General features: G+C 46.5%; 1 protein-coding gene across 10 annotated transcripts in view; it reads right to left on the bottom strand.

The window, feature by feature from the left end:
- The window catches only part of Gab1 (GRB2 associated binding protein 1), a 112,262-nt gene that overhangs the window by 48,171 nt on the left and 38,155 nt on the right, over positions 1–25,936 (bottom strand). Inside the window, exon 1 of one of the 10 annotated variants that reach the window (XM_085682152.2) lies at positions 20,036–20,147. The exons of the other annotated variants lie outside the window; for them this stretch is intronic. The gene's annotated coding sequence lies outside the window, so the exon portion shown is untranslated. Of the gene's footprint in view, positions 1–20,035; positions 20,148–25,936 lie in introns of those variants that run through there. 10 annotated transcript variants of the gene reach the window in all.

Below are 25,936 nucleotides of genomic sequence, written 5' to 3'. Positions count from 1 at the left end.
AGTCAGAACTGCCTCTGTCTGCTAAAGTCTATGAAGCTAAAAATAACCACACCGACATGTTTACAGCATTTAATACACACAAGACCTACACAGTCATCTAAATATAGCCCCTGAGTTCAGACTGCAGGGGCCGGCTTTGGGCTTGCAGAGATGTCTCCCCGACATCCCACAGGGCATCCCAGACACTCACATTTTGCTATTTTACTTTAAATATGCAAATGTTTAACTAGAAGGAAGGAGCAGTGAACTGGGGGCGAGGGAAGACAAGCAGGAGGAGGAAGGATGCCACTCTGTACTCCTCTAACTAGAGTGCCCCAAATCACCGCCAACTCCTGCCCGGATACTTGGTGGAGGAACCTGACCTCAGGGGAGCCACGCTTGTATTTCTCCGCTCGCTCGGCACATCTACTCTACACATACGACATACATACTCGGCACACATACTACATCCCCAGTGCTCCCTGCCCCTTCCCTGGCCTCATTCCTCACACACAAGCTTCCGAGAGATGAACACAGGTGAGAAAAAGCATGGACACATGAAAAGCTCCCATCCGCCATCTGGCACAACTGGCACAGGCTTGTGAACGGCAGTGGTTTGAATTCGAATCCTGCTCCTTTTTTTTTTTTTTGCTTCTGTTTTTCTAGACAGGGTCTCCCTATATAGACCAGGCTGGCCTGGAACTCAGAGACCTACTTTCCTCTGCCTCACCAGAGTGCTGGGATTAAAGGCGTGTGCACCACAGCGAGCTTCTAATTCTGTTCTTGAAAAGCAAGATGTTCTCCGTCAAACCTGTGAAAATATTACATTGGAGCCACATGAAGGCCGGCAGACCAAATGAGCATCTCACCAGTGCGGTGCTGTGAGACGGACAGCCGGGTACTGTTGGTTTAAAGTTTATCCCCATAAAAACAGACAAACAGACAAACAAGAAACACTTGTCACAGCTCAGCGCTCAGCCCTGTCCTCGGGAGAAAGAAACTGAAAACAGCTGCACCTCTTTGAGAACTGGGGTGGAATTTTCACTTTTGAAGTTTTTCTAGTGTTTCAGGAAAGTGTTCTCAGTCAACGTTGTGCAGGTGGTATTGTTTCCTTTAACACGTTTACTTTGAAGAAATTAATAGTAAAACAGAAAGGTTAGGGGGTGGCTATAACTAACATGGCAACCATCAATGGGTGTATTTTCCATACTCGGATCCAATTTTCATTCATATGCACATACATGCTTTCAATTCACTCGCCTTGCACACGCTAGGCAGGCCCTTCATACTGAGCTCTGTCCTCAGCACTCACGCTTTCGAGACACGGATCCACTAATAGTGCAGGCAAACGGCCTTGAACCCCCAGTCCTCCTGTATCGGCTCCCTGAGCATAAGACCCCACCAGCAGGCCGCTCTTCTAAGCAGTTCACAGAGAATCATCTCGTGAGCCACTTCCCAGCACTGCTGTGTCATGGTCCTTTTCCCTCACAGCACAGTCCTCTCGGGCCACACATCTATCATCCGTACACACTCAGGTCACACATCTACCATCTGTGCACACTCAGGCCACACATCTACCACCTGCGCACACTCAGGCCACGCATCTACCACCTGCGCACACTCAGGTCACACACCTACCACCTGCGCACACTCAGGCTACACATCTACCACCTGTGCACACTCAGGTCACACACCTACCACCTGTGCACACTCAGGTCACACACCTACCACCTGTGCACACTCAGGTCACACACCTACCACCTGTGCACACTCAGGTCACACACCTACCACCTGTGCACACTCAGGTCACACACCTACCACCTGTGCACACTCAGGCCCCTGCCCTCTCGCAGTGGTGTTCTTCCTCAAAACCCAGCACACACTAACCCAATGAAATGGAGTGTGAAGGTGTGAATTAATGTCTCTGTGCATAGGGAGCACCAGGATAGTCACCAATGGACTGAAGAGACAGCTCAGAGGTTAAGAACACTGGTCGCTCTTCCAGAGGTCCCAGCACCCACATGGCAGTTCACAACCATCTGTAATGCAATCTGGCGCCCTCTTCTGGAGTACAGGCATACATGTAGGCAGAACACTGTATACATAATAAATCTTAAAAAAAGAAAAAAGAAGATAATTGCCAATAAGTGATCATTAAGTGGTTTGATGATAGATGTACCAGAAAAGCAAGAGACATTATGTCAACAAACTGACGAATTGCCAATGAAATTGTATAGAATTTAAACTGTATAGAATTAAGTACAGGAAAAGCAAACTCTAAACCACTGTGTGAAGCCTAAGTAGCAAGATTTGCCCCAAGTATCTGGGGCATAGGCATGAAGACATGTCTGCCCCCTAGTGGAGGACCCGGAGACAGGGCAAGCTTCAAATGGGCTTGCACTGCAAAACCTCAAACAAAACAAATCTGAAAGACAAACAGCACTGGGGCAGGAAATGAAACAAAGCCAGAGGTGGCTTCTACAAGTCAGTTACTTCAAGAAAAGAAAGGTGCCGATGGGTTCCTGGCAGACACCTTTGACCCAGAGACAACGCGCATCTACAACCTGGGCAAGCTGTTTGCTCAGGCACCTCTGGATGGTGATCATTACCTTGTTTAGGGAACAGCCTTCATTTCTAGAGTGTATCTAGTTCACAGTGTGGATTTCTCCACAGGTAAGGCCACAAGCAACAATTCACTGGCTTTTTTGCATCTAGGCTGACACAGGCTGGCCCTTCTATTTCTGTTTTGTTTTTTTCTTTTATGTCCCAAACACGAATAATTAAAATAAAAATATTTCCATAAAGAGGGCTCTAGAGGTCTCAGGGTTTCATAGGCACAGGCAAAATGAGTCAAGGAGTCAAGCCCTGGCTAGGGATGGCAGTCGGCAGGCGAGGCAGTGTAGCTCCTCCAGATGCACATGGATCTCTGTGGGGTTCTCTCTGTGGAGAAGGGGTGTGTGGTTTGCCGATGACCTCATCCTCAACCACAGCTGTCTTTTGAAACCAGCAGCGCCTTTTATATTAGAGTTCCCCACTAATACACAGGCAGTTCCTGACAGACAGGATGACAGGGAGGGCGGCTGGCCTGCGGACACAACCCATCTGGGGACTCCTCCCTGGGGACTAGTGGCACAGGTTTCCAAGGCAGACAGCCACAGCTATACAAGAGGCGTGGACTGAACAAAACACGGTGCCTGAAAGTGAGGCCCAAGGACTGGGTATAGTTTCTGGCCTTAAATGATTTCTTTGTTCCTAAGCAACCAGAATGCATGGTTACTCTTTGTCTCCATAGGGGATTCTAGACACCCCCCCTCACCCCATATTTAAGGGCACATAAAACGCCTTCTGGATCAGTTGGAATGTTTAGAACTGTACAACAGTCAAGTGAGAAAAGGTGTTCAAAAACACTGTAAAACTGGAATCAAGCACTTCCTCAGCCCCGTGTCACCTTCCGCAGAACACACTGGTCACTTTGGCAGGGTCTAAAAGCGACCAGCCGCTAGCGATCTCTTAGCCACACCTTGTGTGGATGCAGCAGCAGCTTGAAAGATCCCTACCAGCTTTTTGGAAGGCAGTGATGGGATGGCAGCTGACATCAGTGTGGCTGGAGTACACATAGCTTACACTTAGCAAGTAAATGCCCAGGATCTAGGAAGATAAAGCTTGGATTTTCCTGCTTCCCTGCCCTTTTCCTGTTCATTTACTGTTGCGAATGCCATGAAAGAGGGAGGGGAGGGGAGAGGAAGGGAGGGGAGGGGAGGGGAGGAGAGGGGAGGGGAGGGGAGGGAGGGGAGGGGAGGGGAGGGGAGGGGAGGGGAGGGGAGGGGAGGGGAGAAGCCTGAATCCTCCTCTCTTTTCCCTCTGAATCCAAACCCTTCAGCAACAGGACACACTAGGAAACACAGACAGACAGACAGACAGCCCCATCATTGCTTGGGATCTCTACCAGAAGAGGAACTCTCAGCCAAGGCATCCCCAAAGATCTGTTCCAGCTACAAGGTGATGTCAGGAGGAAGGCGGTGGGGGAGACCCCAGCTCTCTATGTTCAGATACAGATCCCTGAGTTAATTTCTATTCCTTGTCTCTTTTCTGTCTCCCTGCCAAATTATTTATGGTGGGGGAAAGCAGCTCAAATAATTCACTTTCTTAAAATTCACTATATTTAGAGAATGATGTCACCGCTCAGTCTGAAACACATGGTACAAGTCTTAAAGCATGCTCATATGCCTAACTTCATGTCTTGGAGTCAGTTCAAATTATTCATTAAAACGAGTAACAAAGAACAAAACACAGAAGTAGCAGCTGTTGTAGTTGGATATCTGATTTGCATCAAGTAGTGTATAGTTGGCAAACTGGCTTCACAGGAAAGAGCCACTGCTACTCTCAAGTAATTATATTACAAAAAAAAATCAAGCAAATCGTTTATTCAAGAATGAATTCATTTTATTTATTAATTTACTTACTTACATTTTTTGAGACAGGATTTCACTGTGTAGTTTTGTCCTGGAACTCACTCTGTAGACCAGGCTGGCCTCGAACTCATGGAGATCATCCTGCCTCTGCTTCTCAAGTGCTGGGATTAAAGGCATGTGCTACTACTGTCTGGCTCTCAAGTATGAATTTTTATAAATGTATTTCTGCCCATGTGTGCAGGTCAGAGATGACGTTCAGGAATCTGTTCTCACTTTCCTCTTTGTCTTGAGGCAGGGTCTCTCGTTTCTGTCACTATGCAGAACTCCAGACTAGCTGGCTAGGAGCCTGCAGATTCTCCAGCCTCTCCTATCTCACAGCAGCGGTGCTGGAATTACAGATGTGCACTAAAACATCCAGTTTTTTACATGATTTCTGGGAATCAAACCCAGGTTATCATTTCCCTGACCCCAAGAATTATTTTTTTTTTTACAGTGTTAGTGTTTTTTGTTTGGTTGGTAGGTTTTATGAGACAGGGTTTCTCTGTAGCTTTGGGGCCTGTTCTGGAACTCACTCTGTAGACCAGGCTGGCCTCAAACTCACAGAGATCTGCCTGCCTCTGCCTCCCGAGTGCTGGGATTAAAGGCGTGCACTACCACCGCCTGGCCAGTGTTAGTGTTTTTATAAGTTCTGAATTAAACTTGGTTCATCAGTCATACGTTGTAAACAAATTGAGGGCAGAGACTGAGTTGGCACTGTCTAACAAGCTCTGGGGACATTAAATAACATGGGTGGGTGCAAACTTTTATCTTAAATTGCTCTATTAAATATATACGTGCACAAAGTCAAAACATAAAGTAGTACAGGAGAGCTTCAGAGCTAAAACTAGGACCACGGTCTCAGGCATCCTGGACCCCAGCTCTCCACGAGACAGACGTACGCCCAGACTTTGGTTTCTCCTCGTGGACACCCAGTCCCCTCTGGCTAGCCTTGGTTTACCCCATCTCTTCACCTCACCATCCTCTGCCCATCGTGTTTGGGGAGGGGCGGGCAGACGAATTCCCAGGGTGCTCCAGGTGCTGCTCTTCCATCGCTCCGCTGCCCACTGGACTTAGGCACAGTTCCTTGTTTGTTGTTCTGGAGACAGGGTTTTTCTGTGTAGCCCTGGCTGTCCCAGAACTCAGAAGACAACCTCCCTCTGCCTCCCGAATGCTGGGGTTAAAGGCGTGCACCACCACCGCTGTGCTGAGAACCAGTTTTGAAACTGGCACCTATTGTTTGCAATTTTCTTTCCTGTGTCCTTCAACTCACCTAAGCCAAAGGAGTGTTCGAAACATCTGGAATGAATTCAGCTTATGATGGACACGCTTAAAAGAAAGAAGCAAAGAAGGAAGAGAAACTATGTGTTCACACGGGAACGAGCACGCTTAGACGTAACCTACACCTTAGACCTCTGCTCGAGCTTTTGAACTCACGTTCGCTTCTTTCCAGTGTGGTTTTGCCCGTGGCAGGAGAGGCTTCCAGCCACACACTTACGCTGCACCTTCTCTCCCTGGTCTCGCAGTGCCTAGCTTTCTGGCAGCATGAACTTTATCCCCTCTCTGCTATTCCGTGTGTCCTCGAACTTCCCCTAAATTCCTTCTGCTGTACTTAGACTTTTAACTGTCAAAACTGGTACACAACCAGCTCAATATTTTTTCTTTAATTTGAAAGTTTGCACCAATTTAAAACCAACACAGCGGTCACAGTACTGTGACCATAGATGCATTTCCCTAAGTCCCAAGATGGCCTGGGATTCTGTTTGCTTCTCTGCTTGTCGAGGGTCCCTGTCATTCCCCTCCTGTCACTCAAAGGCAAATGCTCTCAAGGCAGGCTCTAATGGAGGTCCCTTTTCCCCCACCCCACCAATTAATTGCCTTTCCAAAGCTGTTGCGGCTTGAACATGAATTGTCCCCCAGAGGTTGTGTGTTTGAACTCTTGGTCTCCAGATGGTGGTGCTGTCTGGAGAGGTCACAGAACCTTCCGGAGGCACTGGGGTCAGGCTTTGAGATGGTACATTCTGACGTCACTTCCCATCTCCTCCCTCTCTCCTTCCTCCCCTCCCTCTCCTTCCAGAGTGTAGATACAAGGCGACTACAGTTTCTTGTCGCTGCCACCAGGAGCCATGTCTCTCTGCCATGGTGAACTCTACCCCTTCAAAACTATAAACTGAAATAAACCCCTTTTCCTGTAAGCTGTTTCAGTGGTCAGGGTATTTTCTCACGGCAACAGAAATCTAATCTGTAGCCTCCCGCCCCCAACACCCATGCAGTTCCGGAGCCATTCTGCACAGGTAGCTTCTGCGGGAATCTACCCCTTGTCCCTTTCTTCACTCAAGGATGGGGCTCACAAGCCTGATACATGAGCCAACAAATCCCTCCAGCATGTCTTCCTCCTTGGTGTGTTCATCTTACTCTACCCAGGGCCCAAGAAAGGGTGTGGAAGTCAGGCATTAAAGGACGCGTGGCTTAGCGGGTAACTGGGTTTTGTAACTCACTCTGTCTGAAAGAGAAGTTCAATGAATTTTAGCTCTTGGTGCATTATTATCTTAGAACACAGAGAACAGAAAACTTTTCAAAGTGTTCTCAAATATTCTTAGAAGTTAAGACTTCTGACTGAAGCCTTCACTGCCTGGGCTGTTGTATCTAACTCTGGTGTCAGTCACCACTTGCCCGGCAAAAACACAAATATGTGAAAGCCTTAGTTGAATTTCCCTTTGACATAATCTATCTGCTCAATGGAGATCATTCAAAAAGTTTACAACATTCTTCTTAGCAAAAATGGATCTAAAATAATGCCAACTGGCAACTTACTTCCATCTGGAGAGGTATTTCATTGGGAATTATGGTTATACTTATTTAATCTGTTCATCCATTCACTCATTCCAAAAATATTTATTGAGTACTGACAAGTGCCGCTGTCACAGCTGGAAGGGCGGTGCTTACCCAAGTAGAGCGTGTCTACTCAAACTCTACAACAGGAGGACAAAACCCAACAATAAAAAGTAATTGATTATTTTTTTTTTAGGTCTATCATTGCTACAAAAGAAAACTCAACATTTTCTAAACCATCCTAAGGACACAGGGAACTGCCCTAACAGGGTCCCACAGTGTATTTCAGCAGAACGAACCACCACTACCCTTGACATGGTCCCTCCGGGAGATGACAATTAGCGAGCTCTTAGCTCAGATCCTGGGAGCTGCACACGCTTAAAAGCTCTGCAATCTCGTCCTCTTGAACGTCTCCATCAGCTAATAAGATGAGGTAATCAATGTGTGGCTTCACCGTGTAATCCTCGTGCAAGGCCATTACTCCAGGCCCCTGACATCATCAGATACCCACCCTCGGCCACTCATCACTCCAGTCCAATATCCATCACCAGAGCACACAGAGAACACAGCTCGGGTGAGAAGGAAAGAGAGGGAGACACATAGAGAACTGTCTTTCATTAAATTTTAAAAAGCATTTTCTACATTTTCTAAACAACCATTTGTCCTTTCCCGACTCGAAGGCCCGGGTATCAGAGAAGACAAAGGCGCTCAGATGTGGATCAAATGTGAATGTGTGATGATAACCGTGGCTGGGAATAACTAGCCAGGTGTCCTAAGCATGTATTCATGGAGGTTCCTAGGGAGACATACACAAGGTATGGTTACTTGATGCTGAAAATTTATCTCTGCAACAGAAAAGAATCAAGCAAAAGGAATCACACATTTTCTGGAAATAGCGTGACAAACTGGACCTTGAGAAGCCGGGCACCCTTGAGAAGCCTGCGGCAGCGTCCCCTCAGCTGTGTCCTTCCCCTCTTCCTTCCCCTCCCCCTTCCGTCTCTTTCGACATCACCTCCTCTTCTACATCTCTCACTACATCTCTCACTCCGCGCCATTTCTTCCTCCACTGCTTCGCCAAAGTACATCAAAGGACTTTTGGTTTGCTGTTTTTGAGGCAGGGCCTTTGCCGTGTAGGCAAGGCTGGCCTGGGATGTATCTATCTCTTGCCTTAACGTCCAGAGTGCTGGTATGACAGGCCACGTGTGTGTCAACATGCCCAGCAGAAATGAGCCTCAATGGCCATTAACTTAGGAAGCCTTGCTGTTGAGGTCTCCTTTTTTTCAATCATTCTTCTCATATTTGAGTGTAGATTCAACTTTATTTTTTTTTCAGTAAAGCACTAATTATTAAAAAGCGAAAACCAAAAGTCCAAACCAGCCTTTCCCTCTCAATGCAGAAATTACAAAATGGATGAGAACATTCTGGACAGGCCCCAGTCGAAAGCGACCCAACTCCGACGCTCTTCTAGAACTTTTCCCACCACAGGAACACTGATTAACATTTATTGAGCGCTCATTAATCCCAGACATTGTTCTAAGCACTTTATACATTCAGTTAATCCTCACCACAGCCCTATGAGACAGGGTGTAATTATTCCAAATTATAGATGCAAAAACGAGGCAGAGAGATTAAGTAATTTGCCTGAGTCAAACCAGTGACAGCCCAAGAGCCCACGCCTCTTCCACATGTATCTTGTCTTTGAGGGGCAGCATATGCTTTGTAAAGGTTAACTAATACATATATATCTGTCTCGTTCTTTTTTTCGAGACAGGGTTTCTCTGTGTAACAGCGCTGGCTGTCCTGGAACTCACTCTGTAGACCAGACTGGTCTCTAATTCACAGAGATTCGCCTGCTTCTGCCTCCCAAGTGCTGGCATGGAAGGCGTGCGCCATCACCACCCGGCTTCTTCTTTTTCTTTTTTTAGCGGCCCTTTCAAAACTAAGACCTTTCTTAAATAAACCAGCACAGCAGTCCCCTTTGCTGACCTCTGGTGTGTAATCTTAATTTGTGTGTGTTTGTGTATATACACGAAGATGAGTGGTAGTGGTAAATGTGCACATAAGAGTGTAAGTTCTTGTTAACGTCAGTGTGTGCACATTGGTGCACGTGCATGCCAGTGCATGCAGAGGCCAGAACTTGGGTTCTTTCCTCCACTGATATTTTTTATTTTTTGAGACAGGGTGTGTCAGTCACTAACTTGAGGCTCATGCTGTTGGCGAGGTTAGCTGGCCAACTAGGTTCTAGGATCCTCTATCTCCACCCTCTGCCCCTGCTGGGGTGCCCTGCTCCCTCGCAAAAAGCCTGGGCTTTTCACATTCATTCTGGGGATCCAAACTCAGGTCTTCACGATGGTGCGGTGGACCCCTTACAGACCAAGCCATGCCCCTGCGCCGCTTTTATTATTTCATCAGTGCCAGTCCACTCCTTTCACAGGGACAAGGCCAAGCCGCAGCAAGCTGGAGTGAGACTTCAGTCGGTCTTGCAGTCCACAACCCAGGACCCAGAGCGATCAATGGTGCAGGCACAGAACAGGTAAAGAGATGCAAACATCCAAATCTGCACCGTCTGTGGTCTGTGGATGCACATAAAACATACAGACCACAGGAAAGAACCAGGTGCCAAAAGAGAAGCCAAAGGGATAATAAAAGCCAATGACCTTGGGTTTCACAAAAAAACTTAACTCTCTACCTGCTGGGCACACACAACTGTTGGCATCCCTTGCTGACATTTCTCAGGGTCTGCACATTGAGAAGTCATCTTTAGCCAGCCACTTAGGAATGTTGGCTCATTGTTTCCTTATCAAATACAATCTTCTAAGTCAGAAACCTCATCAAATACTATCTTCAATGTCAGAATCTTTATCAAATACTGTCTTCAATGTCAGAATCCTTATCAAATACTATCTTCAATGTCAGAATCCTTATCAAATACTATCTTCAATGTCAGAACGTCATCAACTTGTAGCCCCCTACCCCACCCCCGCCGGATATTGGAGAGGACCTGCTTTTATAAAATAATAAACTTGGAGTGCTTTCTCACCCTCTTAATGCATCATAGTTTCTAACATTAATTTCTTAGGCCACATATATTTTACCACAACTTATTGTCTTTTAAAAATTAAAAGTTCTGAGCCAGCAAGACGGCTCAGTTGGTAGACACTCGTTTGCCACACAAGGCTGATGACCCGAGCTTGATCCCAGGAACCCACTGAAAGTGGGTGGGGAGAACCCACCTCACGAAGCTGTCCTCTGATCTTTCCACACATGCTTCCCTACCTCAAAATGATAATTGTTTCAATTGCAACTAATGATTTATATTCTGATTTAATTAAAAATCCAAAGATCTGTTTTGAATTAGGTCACTTATATTCACTTTCAATCTACCAAGATACACAGCTCCATCTACAAAGCTCATGCCCAGAAGTTATTCCTTCTAAGCATGGATCTACTTTCTTTCCTACTAAATTGGGGACATCTGTTTAAAGTAACGGCAGTCGCTTTTAGCAGTAAGACCTTAAGTATAAGAGGGTACTTATAAAACGACAGCCACCTCTTCTTCAACATCAGCCCTCATCCAGAGGAGGGGCTTCACGTTCACACAAGTTCCCGGGGTGCTACTGGCACACATACTCTTACAGACTGTTTTAGAATTCCCGTTCTGTTGTGGGCTTTTGTTTGTTTTTCATTCCTTCAGCTTGCATTCAGCAGTTTCCAAGCGTTGAAGAGTTAGGAACCTGAGATCGTCACAGGCATCCCACAGTACCTAGTGACAGCCCTCCTTAAGACTCTGCAAGGCAAGCTGCTTACTTAAAATCTAACCTGAATCCCTTCCTCCCGAATGCAGGAATCTGTGTCTTCAGTCCCTTTTCTCCTGGGGGGCAGTGACAAGAGAAAGAAAACGTGTGCGATTTTTCTCCTTTTCATACAACAGTGGTGATCATCACAAGAAAGTCAAGTCCCCAGCCCCACACTTCGCCTCCCTCTCTCTGCCTTCCCTCTCCGCCCCCGCCCCTGGAAGTAACTGCACTTGCACTACTTCTACAAAGTTTCTTTTAGAAATCAATGCGCTTTGCCCTTGCCAGGTCAGATAAGGGCTTAACTTCAGAGTGGGCCTTTCTAAGTGTTTTCATTCTCTTAGTTACGGAGTTAATTGTACATACCGTGAGCTACAGTTTGATAGCTGGGAACAGTGTGTAATGATCAAACCATAGCGGTAAACTTATGCATTTCTTTAAGCATTAATTTTTTTCAATTAACGTATAGTCATATGCATTTGTTGGGCACAGTGCAATGTTTCAACACATGCACACAATATATACTAACAAAATCAGAGCCTTCCATGTTTCCCTTCTTGGCATTAGTTCTTACTTTTGGCAGCACAATTCACAAGATGTGGAATCAATCTAAATGCACATCAGTGTAATGGGTAAGGAAATGTGGTGTAGTAATTTTATCAAAGTATGCAATGAAATACTATTCAGCCATTAAAATGACATCCTATCACAGGCATCGAAATCGGTGGAGCTGGAAGACACTGTGTTGAGTCTAATTAGACAGGGACAAAGCATACATGTCACATGTTCCTCCTGACATGCAGACGCTAGAGAGTCGGTGCCATGTACAGTAGTGACCGCAAGGGGCTAACAGGGCTGGTGGACAACCTGGAGCCAGTCACAGCCGGAGACCACAGCACAGTGGGGGAGCCACGGGACAGAACAACAGTGAGGTATTTTAGAAACGCCTTAAGGAGAGGAGCTGGAAGGCTCTAAACACAGGCCATGAGAAACAAGCCACGCTGTCCGTCAGGAGAGCTGTGTGAGAGAGCTACCCCACACTTGCTATCTACTGTGCTTACACGTTGTTCTTTGGGGTTTTGTTCTTTTTGAGGCAGGGTCTCATAGCCCAGGCTGTCCTTGAACTCCCTATGCAGTGGAGGCTGTCCTTGAACTTCGCTGGTCTTGCCTCCACCTTCCAAGTTCCCTGTCTACAGAGTTTTAGTCATGCTTTCTTTTTTAATGTGAGGTTTATCCAGAGTTAAAATCTGATACTTAAATAAGTGGATTCCATCCAAAATAAAAAATAAAAAAGAACAGAAAGTCTATCTCATGTGAGAAACAAGGCCTGTGTGCAGTTCTGAGAGTCCTCTCCCCGAACAAGGACATTTAGATCTCTATTTGAAATGCTGTTTTAATAAATATTGCCTACACTGTGAATGAGCAGTAACTGGACACAGAAACCCACGCAGAAGCCACACTTCCCAGTGACTCTGCCAGTCAGCTGTGGCAGGGTGACTTAAACCTAACAGACACAGCCCAGCAAGAAGAAACCTTGTCTAGGTCCAGGGCTACTGTCAACGGGCAGTCTGACTTCCCAGGTCTCCCTCTGCCCAGCGCAGCATGTCCTGGCTCCTATCACAGAGACGGTCTCTGAACGGCTGGGAAATGGAGCAACCAGCGGAAGGAACAGGAACCCTTGCAATTCAGTAGCCTGCCTTGCACACTCGCGACGCTTGCCCTGCCAGGGCGGCCGTGCGTGCAGCTTCCGCTCCTTCAGTTCACAGATCCCTAGGTCTCTGCTGGCAGCACAGGCAGAAGTCCTCAGGGCTGGTCGCAGCAGGGACCACGTGCCACACCATGTCAGCTGTTTCCCGTGGACTATCTCATGCCTGATTTGGGGGGCACAAGTCCTGCTAATGTTCCCTGCTTTGAAATAAAGAGGGAGACAAACAGATGTGGCAGGCTGGATGTCTTATTGTTCCCCCAAAGACAAAGGGCAGGGCAGGCTGGTATATGATCACCTGCAGGTCTGCCCAAGGTGCAGTGCAAACAGCTAATTACTACAGATGGTTCGTCCTCAGGGAAAGCTCCCGGCCACACAGGGCGCTGCTCTCTCAGAGTTTCCCTCTGTGGACCCGCTCACATCTGGGCCAGAAGAGTTAGATCAGAATTAAGGGATTACTATCTGATTTGTTCACAAATACCCATAATCTACTGTTTATTTTTATTACATTCTATAAATATGTATGAGTGTGTGTGTGTGTGTGCGTGTGTGTGTGTGTGCATGAGTGCCTGCCAAAGTGCTTGTGATAGCAAGCCACCTTTACCTGCTAAGCCATTTCACCAGGTCGAGATTTCTTGGAGGAAGTAAACCCAAGCAGAAACAGTTCCTGGAGGAGACCTTCTTACTGTTATACAGTCTGTGATGTCTCAGTAAGGCCAAGCTCTGCTTCACAGACTATTGCAAATGAACTCAATCTGCCGTGTGTCTACCGGGGAAGGGTGGTGAAACACCCTACACAACACGGGTCCTCCTTTGGATAAAAGGAGGCTACACGTCTTAACTCTCCCAACCTCTTCTTTGTTGTTTTATTTTTCTAGACAAGGTTTTTCTGTCAGACCGGGCTGGCCTTGAACTCACAGAGATCTGCCTGCCTCTGCCTCCCTAGTGTTGGGATTAAAGGTGTGCGCAACCCCTGCCCGGCTTCTCCCAAACTTCTAAAAGCAGAAGAGATGCCGGAGAGGCATGACTGCGGGGAGGATGAGAGCGTGAAGGAGGAGCCTGGAGATCACAGCCTTTTGTCTTAAGACGAGCATCGTGCTTGCGAACCCTCTCATCCTCCTGAAAGCCCTGACAAGTGCCAAATGCACCGCTTTATTCATTCAGCAAACACGTTCCGAGCGCTCGCTGTCTGCTGAGTGCCGCGCCAGTTGCTGGATCCACTTTGACAAAGTGACTGAGAAGACAAACCAGAAAGTTTCACACAGTCATCGTGGCAGAGAGCCTAACGTAAGCTTGAGAAAAAACTCCACGTTAATTTGCTTTACCCCGAGTCACAAAAGCATCCAGAACAAGACCCCTTTGCTTTCCTTCCTTAAGTGACAGGTGTCCCTCTGTCAACAGGGGCCTGGAAGCCCACGGTATTCAGGCTCAGGCACCACCCTGCTCAGAGGAAACCCCACCACTACCCCCCGGGACTGTCTTTCCTGCTGATCCTTTTAGAAGTTCGTGGTTATCTTATCCACCTGCTTTTCCAATGCTGTCGCCAAGCTCAGCAGGTTTTAATTAATGAGCGTTGAGTGAATGATGTGTGTGCTCTTGGCCAGCACAGGCAAGTATTTCATTTTCTGTATCAATCTCCTCGTTATATGCTTGCCTACAAAGACTAAGGAAAAAGGAGCACTGGTACCCTACAAGGTCAGTCACTCCTATTAAAATAAAACCTCCCCTTACCCTTGATTAGCTGCTGTGGAAAGATGAAGGGACACACATGACACCAGGTGTGGGTAAGGTCCCTGGCAGTCTGCTGTGGGAAGTTCCCTGATCCTGTCCTTCCAAGTGGCCTGGACTATATTCTGGCACTCACAGGGAGCTCTGGCTTCAAACCCCTACTTATGTCTCTCACTGGCCCACCCCTAAGTTTGAAAATAGATCAGATGCAAAGGGGAGGTACCTTCTATATCTTCCTATGGGATCCATACACATGGCATCAGCACCCTCTTCTGCCCCAGTCATGAAAGAAGCAAGAGAAAAAGACACAACAATCTGAAGGGGAGGGGAGCACCTTGAAGGGAGAAGTTGACATGAGAAGCAACTTTTAAAAAGAGAGACAAGTATGTGTGTGTGTGTGTGTGTGTGTGTGTGTACCCACAGGGCTAGAGAAAAACACTGGATCCCCAGGAGCTGAAGTTATAGGCAATTGTGAGTTGCCTGGTATGGGTGATGGGAACTGAACTCAGATCCCCTGGAAGAGCAAGTGTCATCTCTCTATCGTTCCCCCAAAGCAACTTTTTGCACCCTCTTTCTTCACCCCCAACAAATAACTTTCCGCCTTGCTCCACAAATCTACTCCTGAGCACCACTTCTTCAACAATTACTTGCACACTAACTTTCTGTGAGCTACCAGTCTCCATAAGTACAACGTCCAGCTGTGCCTTCCTTAGGCAACGACTCACCCTGTTCACCAAGCTGCAAACCGCGGCACGAACCATCGGTTACTCCTCTAATTTCATTTCTCCATTTTATCTAGCAGATGTTGGCAAGCTTCTGAGAAGGGCAAGGCAGTAAATGTGTTCTGCTTTGAAGTCTATATGGTCTCGGAGAACTCCTCAGCCTCTCCACGGTGCTGTGAAAGGAGACCGGCCAACCACAGGCTGATAGGAATGGCTGTGTCCTAACAATTTTCTTTCCAAGTTTGGGTGACGGGCTGGTTTGACACCACTGGCACTACTGACTCCTGAAGCCTACTCTACAGTCACAGAACCCGCCTGTCTGCTAATGTGTGCTTTTCATGGCTTCCCTTGCTGCTAGCTATGGACACATAACGGTTCTGGAGAACTGGACGCTGAGTAAAAATGACCCATACAAATCTAGATCATCTCCCTTTTCTCGAGCTGAAATTAAATTAGGGCCAACTACATTTGAATGTGGAGGTCGGGACAGCTTTCAGAATGACTGAGAAAGAAGCTGGAAGGAATGTCCTGGGCAGGAGGAAGGACCGAAAGAGGGAGAAAGGGGGAGCGGGGAAAGAAGAGAGAGACAGAAACAGAGAAGACAGAGAGAGGCAATTTGCTTTGTTGTTGTTGTTTAATTCAGTGGACTTTGGAGACCTTTTAATAAAGATCTGCATCTCCAAGCTTAGTTCAGGGAAGAAGATGGTAATTGATTCAGAAAGGAAAGTAACTTTGTTCTAAGACTACAAAACCCCCATGATCCAACCACATGCCCACACGCCCACACAGTGACTTGCTACAAATCTACAAATACCGAAGTATCTGACATCTTACAAAGGCTAGGTCAGTGCTGTGCTCTTAGACAACCCTCCCTTGTACCTTTATAACAGTTGATATTACTGTCACCTTTAGAAAGTGACAGCAGAAGCTCAGGAGTCGTTGCAGAGCTGTCTTAATCACACTCTTTCCCCCCAATTGACTCCCTTGGGTGAAGACCAACCACAGTACTGTTTAGTCAGTTGCAGCACGACCCTTAGGAGATGGCTTTGGGACTCCGGGTTTCAGTTTTCAAACCGAAAAGCACCGCTGAGATCTGCTGGCAGACGGCTCCGGTTTAATTAGGACGCTCCTTTAGGAGCCAAGTAAACCAATAACGCAGGTTAAATGACTTACCCGGATTCCTTTGAAAAACTTTAAGAATGCCAAAGAGTGGATTTCATCAGACAGCCCCCAGTCTGCCAACCTCCAGCCCTGGCTGGTGCCATTACCTCTTCCCGGATTGCCCAGTGGATGTCAATGGTCTAGACGCTTGCGGCACCAGGCTGAGCAAGGCCTGCTAAGCAGTGGCAAAACCTGCCAGAAAAACCAAGCAATTTTCCTGCCCCGTCTGTTTGGTGTGGCATCTACACACCTGTTTGGTATGTTTCCTGCCCTGTCTGTTTGGTGTGGCTGGAGGTTTGGGGCTCTGTTTCCTTAATTGTCATGGCCTTTCTTGTCCTATACAACCTGGAGAATCATGGAAAGTCAAATACACCCTGAGACTACATCACACAAAATAATAATAACAACAACAACAACAATAATAATAATAACCTTACTTCAAATTTAAAGAGAAGATTTCTTTCAAAAAGTTTTAAATTTATTTATATTTGCATTAGTGTTTTGCCTGCATGTAGATCTGTGGGAGGGTGTCAGATCTTGGAATTATAGACAGCTGGGAGCTGCCATGTGGGTACGGAGAATTAAACCCAGGCCCTGAAGGTTTTTTTGTTTTGTTTTTTTTAAAAGTGGGAATAAAAGTTAGTTGTTTGAAAAATTTTACTGATTTAATAGCTATGAATAATAACCACTTAAAATAGTTATCATAATTAACTGTTGTTATACAAAGGATTTCTAATATATATTATAACACATATATGTTCATTTTATTACAAAAATTTTTCAAAGAGTAAATCTTTTGTATGTAAACATAAAGTTTGCATACTAGCAATTAAACTTTGAAACAAATTATTTTTAAAGTTAGGAAAGAAATTAAAACTGGTGAGCGTGGTTTACCAGCAGGCATCCCAGTCCTAGCCAGGGTTGCTGCTGTTGTGTCAAATGCCATGACCAGAGCACCTTGGAGAGGAAAGGGTCTATGTCACGTACACGCCCACAGCACAGTTCCCTGTCACAGGAAGTCAGAGCAGGAACCTGGAGGTAGGAACTCAGGCAGGGACCATGGAGGGGTTGCTTACTGGCTTGCTCCTCAGGGCTTGCCCAGCCTGCTTTCTTACAGAACCCAGGACCACTGGTCCAGGGGTGGCCACACCCACAGTGAGCTGGACCCTCCCACATCAATTATTGAGGGGATCACTGACCAATCGAGTGAAGGCATTTACTCAATGGAGGTTCCTTCTTCCAAAATGACTATAGCTTGTGTCAAGATGACAAAACCAGCCACACACCCGCCATTAGGGATGTGCAGGCGGGAATATCATAAGCTCAGGGGTAGCCTGTGCTGCACGAGACAAGAACTCAGCATTTTTCTTTAAAGGGGTGTGAGGAAGATGGTACAGTCACTCAACTGTTTGTCAGATAAGTCTGAAGATCTGAGTTTGGTCCCTAGTACCCACGTTATACCTGTAATCATCCCTCTGCGGAGACACGGACAGAACCTGGGCTCCCTGTCAGCCAGCTTAACAAAATCTCCCAGTTCCAGGTTCAATGAGAGAATCTCTCAAAAGGTCAGGTGGTGCACAACTGAAGACCACACCCAGTCAGTCTCTGGCACATGTACACACGTGAGCACACGCAGAAATAAATAACTTGTAAAAAGAAAAGAGAAAAAAGGAGACATCTTCCAACTGTGCTTTTTAATTTTAGTGCACATTTTTTCTCTAACTCTTTACAAGAAAAACCACACCAGGTTAAAAACAAACTCTGCAGCTGTTTAAATACTATTTACCAAGAATAATCTGGGATGCGGAAAATGTGCTCAAATACTATGGTTTATAAACCCAGGTTTCCAAACAGTTTAAAGTATTTTTTACAAGAGAATGAGCAGGGCTGCTGAATGCACACAGAGATGGAGACGGGAGATTTGGGAGTTCTAGGACAGCCTGCCTCAAAAAGCCAGATAAATAAACAGATAAGGATCTATGCATACAAAACTAATATAGAAGTAATTACCTCAACATTTTAATAGCGGTTTTTTTATGACTGGTTCAATAGTTGTTTTCTTCTTTATAACTTAAGAATTTGAATTTTTTTCTACAACACATTCTAACAATATGGTTTTATTGTATATTTACTATTTCTGGAGTTTAACTGAGGGCCTCACATATACTAGTCTACCTAGCTACACACCCCCACACCCCGCCTACACACACACACACACACACACACACACACCCCATTTGTTTTAAGACAAAGTCTCACAGTGTACTTGGACTTCCTTGAACTCTAGATGCTCCTGCCTCAGTCTTCCAAGTGCTGGGATTAAAGATATGTACCACCGTGACCAGTAAATCGCGTACATTTTCAAGAGAATTAGGTATAAAGACGCCGTGACACTAGAAGAACAGACTTCTCCTTTCACTGTGTGAAGAGGCTGAGAACGGCGGTGTGGGGGAAACACAAGCTCCTCCCTCTCATCAGAATCTGGGAAACTCACAGATTAAACACCAAGTGAGGACTGAAGGATCCAAGAGTCGGAATCTCAGGGAAAAGCAGCAGCTATCACAGCCCGTCAAGACGCAGAGTCTCTGGAGAGAGGGTCCAGACACAGCACAACACGCCGGTGCTGCGGGCACCCTTTATGAGCCTGACCATAGAGACAGAGCGTGTGCAGCGCTCACGCATCTGTGGTCATGATGGAAGTCGCATTTTCTTAGGAATTATGATTCACAATTACTGTTTTTGAATTGAGAAAACAGAAAAGAAAAAAAAACCCACCCAAAACTGTTAAAATAATAATGAAGTACATGCATATCACAATTTAGTTAGAAAGTAATTTTTTACTTCACAATGGAAAACCCCCCAATCATGTAGGAACATAAGTCAAAAGAAAGTATGTCTGGACACTGTTATCTTCCCCATTCCCACCACAATACAGCATAATCTGAGTGCATGTATTTGCTTTCAGATTATTAATAACTAAACACTGGTTTTTTGTTTTTGTTTTGTTTTTTTAAAGAGCTCAGCTGCGCAGGCTGACCAATGCCATTGTCCTGCCTCACTCCGAGGGTCACAGGATCCTCAAGCGGTCTTCCTCAGACTGCATCTTCCCTGGCAAACAATACCTCCTTTCATGAGCCAACAGATCATCAAAACAGCCCAGGCCCTGGCGTCTGTGCTCTTCAAAGTGTGGAACCTCTCCAGAGCCAAACAAGGAGTGTTCCAGGAAAGAGCAGGTAGAGGGTTCAGGAAAATGTCTAATAAAATTCCACCGCGTTTTCCCAAAACCCAGCTTCCCAAGCCCCAAACACTACAGCAGAGCGGGAAGGCAAGCATGTTCTTCAGTCACACTCCTCAGACAAAGATTCTTACTCTGTCCACACTAACAGGAGAAACCCAGACGCCAACACCAGGGACAGACTCATTTGCCACCCAACCTAGCATATGACAAAGGGTCTACAGAAACAGCCAGTCTAGTTGAACCTGCATTAAATAGACAAGATTTTCTGCAACAAAGTAACCGCGGACAAAGGAAGCCGGACACACGGCAAACACAGCCCCAGTCAGCCTAAGCAGAGAAGAGAAAGGCGCCCAGTGAGATGGGAGCTGTAGAGACAGTGAGCAGGACCCAGACCTAGTCACGTACACACGAGGAAGCAGACAACACACCTTTCCTGTGGGCTGCTAGAGAGGCAGCTTCCCTGGCCCTCTGACTTCCATCATCCCGCTCATGACCAGTCCAGGAAAGTAATACACAACTCCAGTAACGCTGCCTGGCCTTCACCCAAGTCAATGACTTCAACCGCTCCACATTAATAACAAAAGTCAGCCAGAGTGGATGCAGGGAGCGGGAAAGAGATGAAAGACCGGGGCAGCTCCTAAGAGGACAGCTACCTCTTGTTAAAGATGCAGCCAGGACCGACCGTTCGGAAGCAAGAGTTTCCTCCTCTGAGCTATTAGTGGCTAAAGAGCCTTCTGTCGGCCCATGTACACACCAAGTCCTCACAACACAAAGACCTTCACTGGGAAACACTATAGCAGTGCTCTGCAACGCTGTACAACGTAAAGGCTGCTGGGCGGCAAATCAGGTCGATGCTATTCAACTCTGTACGCTAACAGAAAGATAGTCTTCAAGAGCACGGTTAGCTGAAGCAAACAGCTTTGTCTGGCTCCAGAGGCTATGAGAAGAGTCACCGGACCTGGATCACACAGTGAGTGCTCCAGAGGTTTTGGGAGGAGCCATCGGGCCTGGATCACACAGGGAGTGCTCCAGAGGCTATGGGAAGAGCCAGTGGACCTGGATCACACAGGGAGTGCTACAGAGGCTATGGGAAGAGTCAGTGGACCTGGATCACACAGGGAGTGCTCCAGAGGCTATGGGAGGAGTCACGGGACCTAGATCACACAGTGAATGCTCCAGAGATTTTAGGAGGAGCCATCGGGCCTGGATCACACAGTGAGTGCTCCAGAGGCTATGGGAAGAGTCAGTGGACCTGGATCACACCGTGAGTGCTCGAGAGGCTATGGGAGGAGTCGCCGGACCTGGATCACACTGTGAGTGCTCCAGAGGCTATGGGTGGAGTCACAGGACCTGGATCACACAGGGAGTGCTCCAGAGGCTATGGGAAGAGCACAACCCGTCTGAGGCTGGAGACATTGCAGGTGACACAGCAGTGGCTGCCCACACAGAAAAGGGCAAGAAGCTGACATTTGCTAAGTGTTCACCCTGGGCCAGATGCTGTGCTACTTGGCTTTCTATTGCTGCTGTAAAGACCATGACCCAAAGCAGTTCTGGGAAGGAAAGCATTTATTTGGCTTACACATCCTAATCGCAGTCCATCATTAAAGGGAGCCAAGGCAAGAACTGAAGCGGAGCACGGAGGAACCCCACTTGCTGCTCTCTAGGGCCTGCACAGCTTGCTCATTGTCTGTCTGCAACCCACGACCACCTGCTCAGCATGACACCACTCACAGTGGGCTGGACCCTTCCGCATCAATCAATCATCAAGAAAACGTTCCACAGACTTGCCTACAGGCCCGTCTAATGGCAGCATTTTCTCAGTCGAGGTTCCCCAGATGACCCTAGCTTAGGTCAGGTTGACAAAAACTAGCACAATCCTTTTAGAAACAACACAAGTTGGGAGGCGGGGTGGAGAGTCCCAGAGGACACGAGTTCACTCTCCAGCAGCCAAGCAGAACCACCAGCAACTTCAGATGATAGAGATAGATACATAGATACATAGATACATAGATAAATACATAGATAGATGATAGATAGGTGATAGATTCGATAAATAGATGATATATAGATAGATATATGATATAGATAGAAGATAGATGATAGATAGAAGATAGATTAGATAGATGATATATAGATGATAGATTAGATAGATAGATAGATATAGATAGATGATATAGATGATAGATGATAGATTGGATAGATTAGATAGGTAGATAGATGAGATAGATGAGATAGATAGATAGATAGATAGATAGATAGATAGATAGATAGATAGATAGATAATAGACAGACAGACAGATAGATAAGAGCATGATATACCAACACTCAGGGCTCAGGATGGACAGGGATTGAGCGCTGAAGTACACGAGTTAAATGATGCTTGCTAAGTCTTAACTAGAGTCCGTGGAAGGAACACTGAACGCATTAGAACACGATCTGCTTCCACACAGGGTCCAGACCAGGAGCCCTCTGATGCTAACACTACTACCAGCAAACTACGATCTTCTTAATTGCTCTGATAAGTAAACAGTGCTAATTGTCCGGGGGAGAGGGGACATACCACCTCTGGCTTCATCTCCAGCCTAAGTCTACCATCTTAATACAGAGTTGTGTAAAATTAGTGCCAATTTACAGTGGGCGGAAGGTGTGACAAGACCCTGGTGTCCTCTGAAACATTCAAGGATGGCCGAGGAGAAGCTTAAACTCAGCTAATGCAGCCGGTCTAAGATCTTTCACTGCAGAATAAAGACTGTTCTTTCTGTCATCTGTCTGCCTCTTGAATTTTAAGGCCTTGACACAAGAATCAATACTTAAATGAATTCTTTTAAAACCAAGATTTGTGGGCTGGGCAAGATGTGTGGCTCAGCGTCAAGACTGCTCTTGAAGAGGACCCTCCTGTAACTCTTCTTCTGCCTCTACCTAGGAACCAGGAAGGTGGTGTGAAATTGCCCGCGGCCAAAGGCATCAGGTCAGAGAGAGGCCAGGTCTGGGAATTTGTGGCCTGTGTGTGACCTGAAACTGGAGGTGATGAGGACAGGCATTCTCAGGGCTGGGGCTGTTTAGACTGAAAAGCCGCCTTTTCCGAGAAACAAGCCTCATTTATTTTCAATTTTGACCCCTGGATGTACGGTTGATGGCAAGTTACCGCTGACCCGTTTGGATGTTGATGCACAACGTGTAAGAGATGACGGGTTAAATGCTCTCTGAGGGCCTGCCCGCAAACTCCACCACCACCACGATGGACTGTTTCACGTTCTGACCAAACGACTACAGAGTTAAGGATCATGTGTTCACATGACCAGGGCTAAGTTACCCACCATGGCGAGCTGAGGCCCTTCTCAGCTACGCCTTGTCATGTGTTTTAAGCACACGCATATGTACACAGAGCCTGTGTTCACAAAGCAGTACGCACAGCATGGAAAGCTGAGTATTTCAGTGTAACACGAGAACCTTCACCAAACTCCCACATGCTAAGATGGGAGATTACAGAAAGAAGTGGGAAAGCCCCCTCTATCCCGAGGCTGTGCCAAGACATCTGACATGGTCACGTCGCCAGGACTCTACAGTTATTCAACCCAGAATTCATTTCTTTTAGTTAAATCAGCATAGATATTGTAATGTTCCAAAAAGTTCCAAGCTCCATTTCTCGCCAGAATAATTAACTTCTTGATATTTGCCAAAAGATTTGTTCTGAGAAAAATGTCTCCCTGCTAACGGATTTCAATTACAAAATGCAGAGAGGCAGGTTTTTCAGTTAGTAATTTTGAACAAATAACTCACCAGGTCAAAAGTTTTTTCCCAGAGAGATTATATCAAGTTTAATATTCAAAAGAGGTTTCCGAAAGAGAGACCTCAAAGCCCAAGTGTGACCGCCACGTCCACCAAGCAAGGAGAACACTAGGAGAAATCCAGCTAGCCCAAACTCTGCTGGTGCCTCCTTCGTTCTATAAAAACATTTATCCGCAACTTCTCAGAAACAATTTTGTTAGGACTAAGGTCTACATGAAACCAAACAAAGACGGAAGAACCATCCAGGTAAACCTAAGTAGGACACGAGCCACACCAAAGGCCATGAAGGCGCTGTGTCCGCTGGGGTTTGCTCTACCTCAAACGCAGGTGGATGCACTCTGCAGCGCGGCGGCCAGCCATTTGCTCCCGGGGCCTCACTAAGGAAAGGCCCTCCGAGCAGAAGCTCTGAGAAGAATGACAGAGACGAAAGCAGAAACGGCCGACACGCAAGAGAAACTCCGAATGGCCTCGTGTCTGTCCCAAAGCGTCCCCAGCTGCTGGGCCTCCCTGCAAGTTCTGAAGAAGAACAGCATAAACCCACTTACGGCTGTTGGTAGTCAGAAGGTACAAAATGTGAGAACCAAACTCTCTCGGTTATTGAGATGAGTCTTAAAATAACCACAGGCAGCTAATATTTAATTTGGTGTTCTTACCTTCATGTGAGAAAACCTAGTAAGACACAAAATGCCCCTTATAAAGCAACCCACGGTGGGAGTCACGCACAGTACAGGCTTCTACAAAGAGCCTCGTCTCGGTTTTCAAGAGAGAAAAGCCAAGGTGTTTTTTTCTTTGTGGGGAGGGCGGGGGGAGCGGCAAATTGTTGTTTCCTTCTTGACATAAGAACTTCAAATAGTCCCTCATGAAGCTGGCAGACAGTCCCACAGGGCTATGCCAGAAGCCAGTTTCCAGTGAGCTTGCTTGGTTCCCTTGAGAAATGATCACTCTGCAGCTTGCATTTAAAGAATACTGGGCCTAGATACTAGTTTTTCTGGGACATTAATAAGCTGATATTGGCTACACTTTCTTATGACAGGGGACAGAGCTTCATCAACAAGTCTGATGACCTGATTTGATCCTCGGGACCCACACAGTGGAAGCAGGGAATCAGCACCCATATACTGTCCTCTGATCTCTACACATGCCACAATACCCATGTACGCACTCACCCCATAATAAATAAATACATACATACATACATACATACATGTAAAACAATTATACAACGTCAACCCAGTATTGTATTCTCGAGTCTCTCTCTCTCTCTCTCTCTCTCTCTCTCTCTCTCACACAGACACACACACACACACACACACACACTCCTTTATTTTTAATAGTCACTAATTCAGAGTGGGGGTCGGGTGAGGTGTGCCCTGGAGAACACCATGCTGTATGGTTTCCAGTCCCTTCTCTCATTCGCTGGCTGCCCTGCTCCTGCATTTACCAGAAACCTGATGGCTATTTTGCCTCCAAGGGATACTTGGCCATCGCTAGAGACATCTGTGGTTGCCACAGGTTGCGGGAGGGGCAGTAGCGCAGTATTTAGTGATTCGAAACCACGTGTACAATGAACTAAACCCATCCTATAACAGAGGTACCCCCACAACAATCTCACAAGCCAAACTAGCTGTACTGCTGAGGCCAAGACCCGCTGTGGAGAAAAGTAGAGGAAGCTAAATATCCACGCGTCTGAGGCCATTCATCCGTTTTCTATTCTGGGACGTAATTAACGTAAGGGTTTCCAAGGGTCAAAGGGCAGCAGAAAGCAGGGGAGCTTCCTTCACCTCCCATTCCCTCCTGGTCAGTGCTGGGACTCAAAATGAATAAGTGATAACTTTGGTCTCGCAGAGGAAACAAACTTAAACCAAACAATTATACAATTTCAACCCTAGCAAAGGAGACAAAGCCACCTTCAGGCCACCAGAAGAGTGAGGAGTCTAGCAAGGGCATGAAGTAGAGCAGGAGACTTACAGAAATGCACGCGTTATTTAAGAGGAATCTAAATGGACTTTAATCTTCAGCCATCACTAGAGTGCCTTCTTCACTGGTGAATTTTAAATAGATATATTCACCTGAAAAGCTAGGTTATAAATGTTTTCAGTCTAACAAAGGGAGGCCATGACCCAACACCCCACTGAGAAAGATAAGTTAACCGTCTCACAGTCAGCTAGCTCAAGGAGACAGCTGCCTTCTTAAAGGGAAAGAGGGAGAGTGAGGAACATCATGGGGGGAGGGGCAGCCTGCTTCCTGGAATATTCTGGACGGTACGGAGTGTCCCTGCAAACCCAGACACTTCTGAAAATGAGTCTGTCCAGGAGGAGGGGGCACGGCAAGACCAGAGTCCACCAGAGCCACCACCCTAACGGTGACACTTCACAATCAACCCACTCGGACAATGGTGCCCACATGAACGCTGTGACAGCCACAGAGAAGAGTTATGGGCAGGACTGCTACAGTTTCTTATCAACTGAAAACCATCTAGAAATAAAAAGACAGACCTAGGACACCGGGTATAAAATCGAGGGACTTCACACCCTGTTGAT

Source organism: Myodes glareolus, chromosome 22 (assembly GCF_982192425.1).
Source record: "Myodes glareolus chromosome 22, mMyoGla1.1, whole genome shotgun sequence".
In the NCBI taxonomy this organism is placed as follows: domain Eukaryota; kingdom Metazoa; phylum Chordata; class Mammalia; order Rodentia; family Cricetidae; genus Myodes; species Myodes glareolus.
This window is presented reverse-complemented; position numbering and strand designations above follow the sequence as displayed.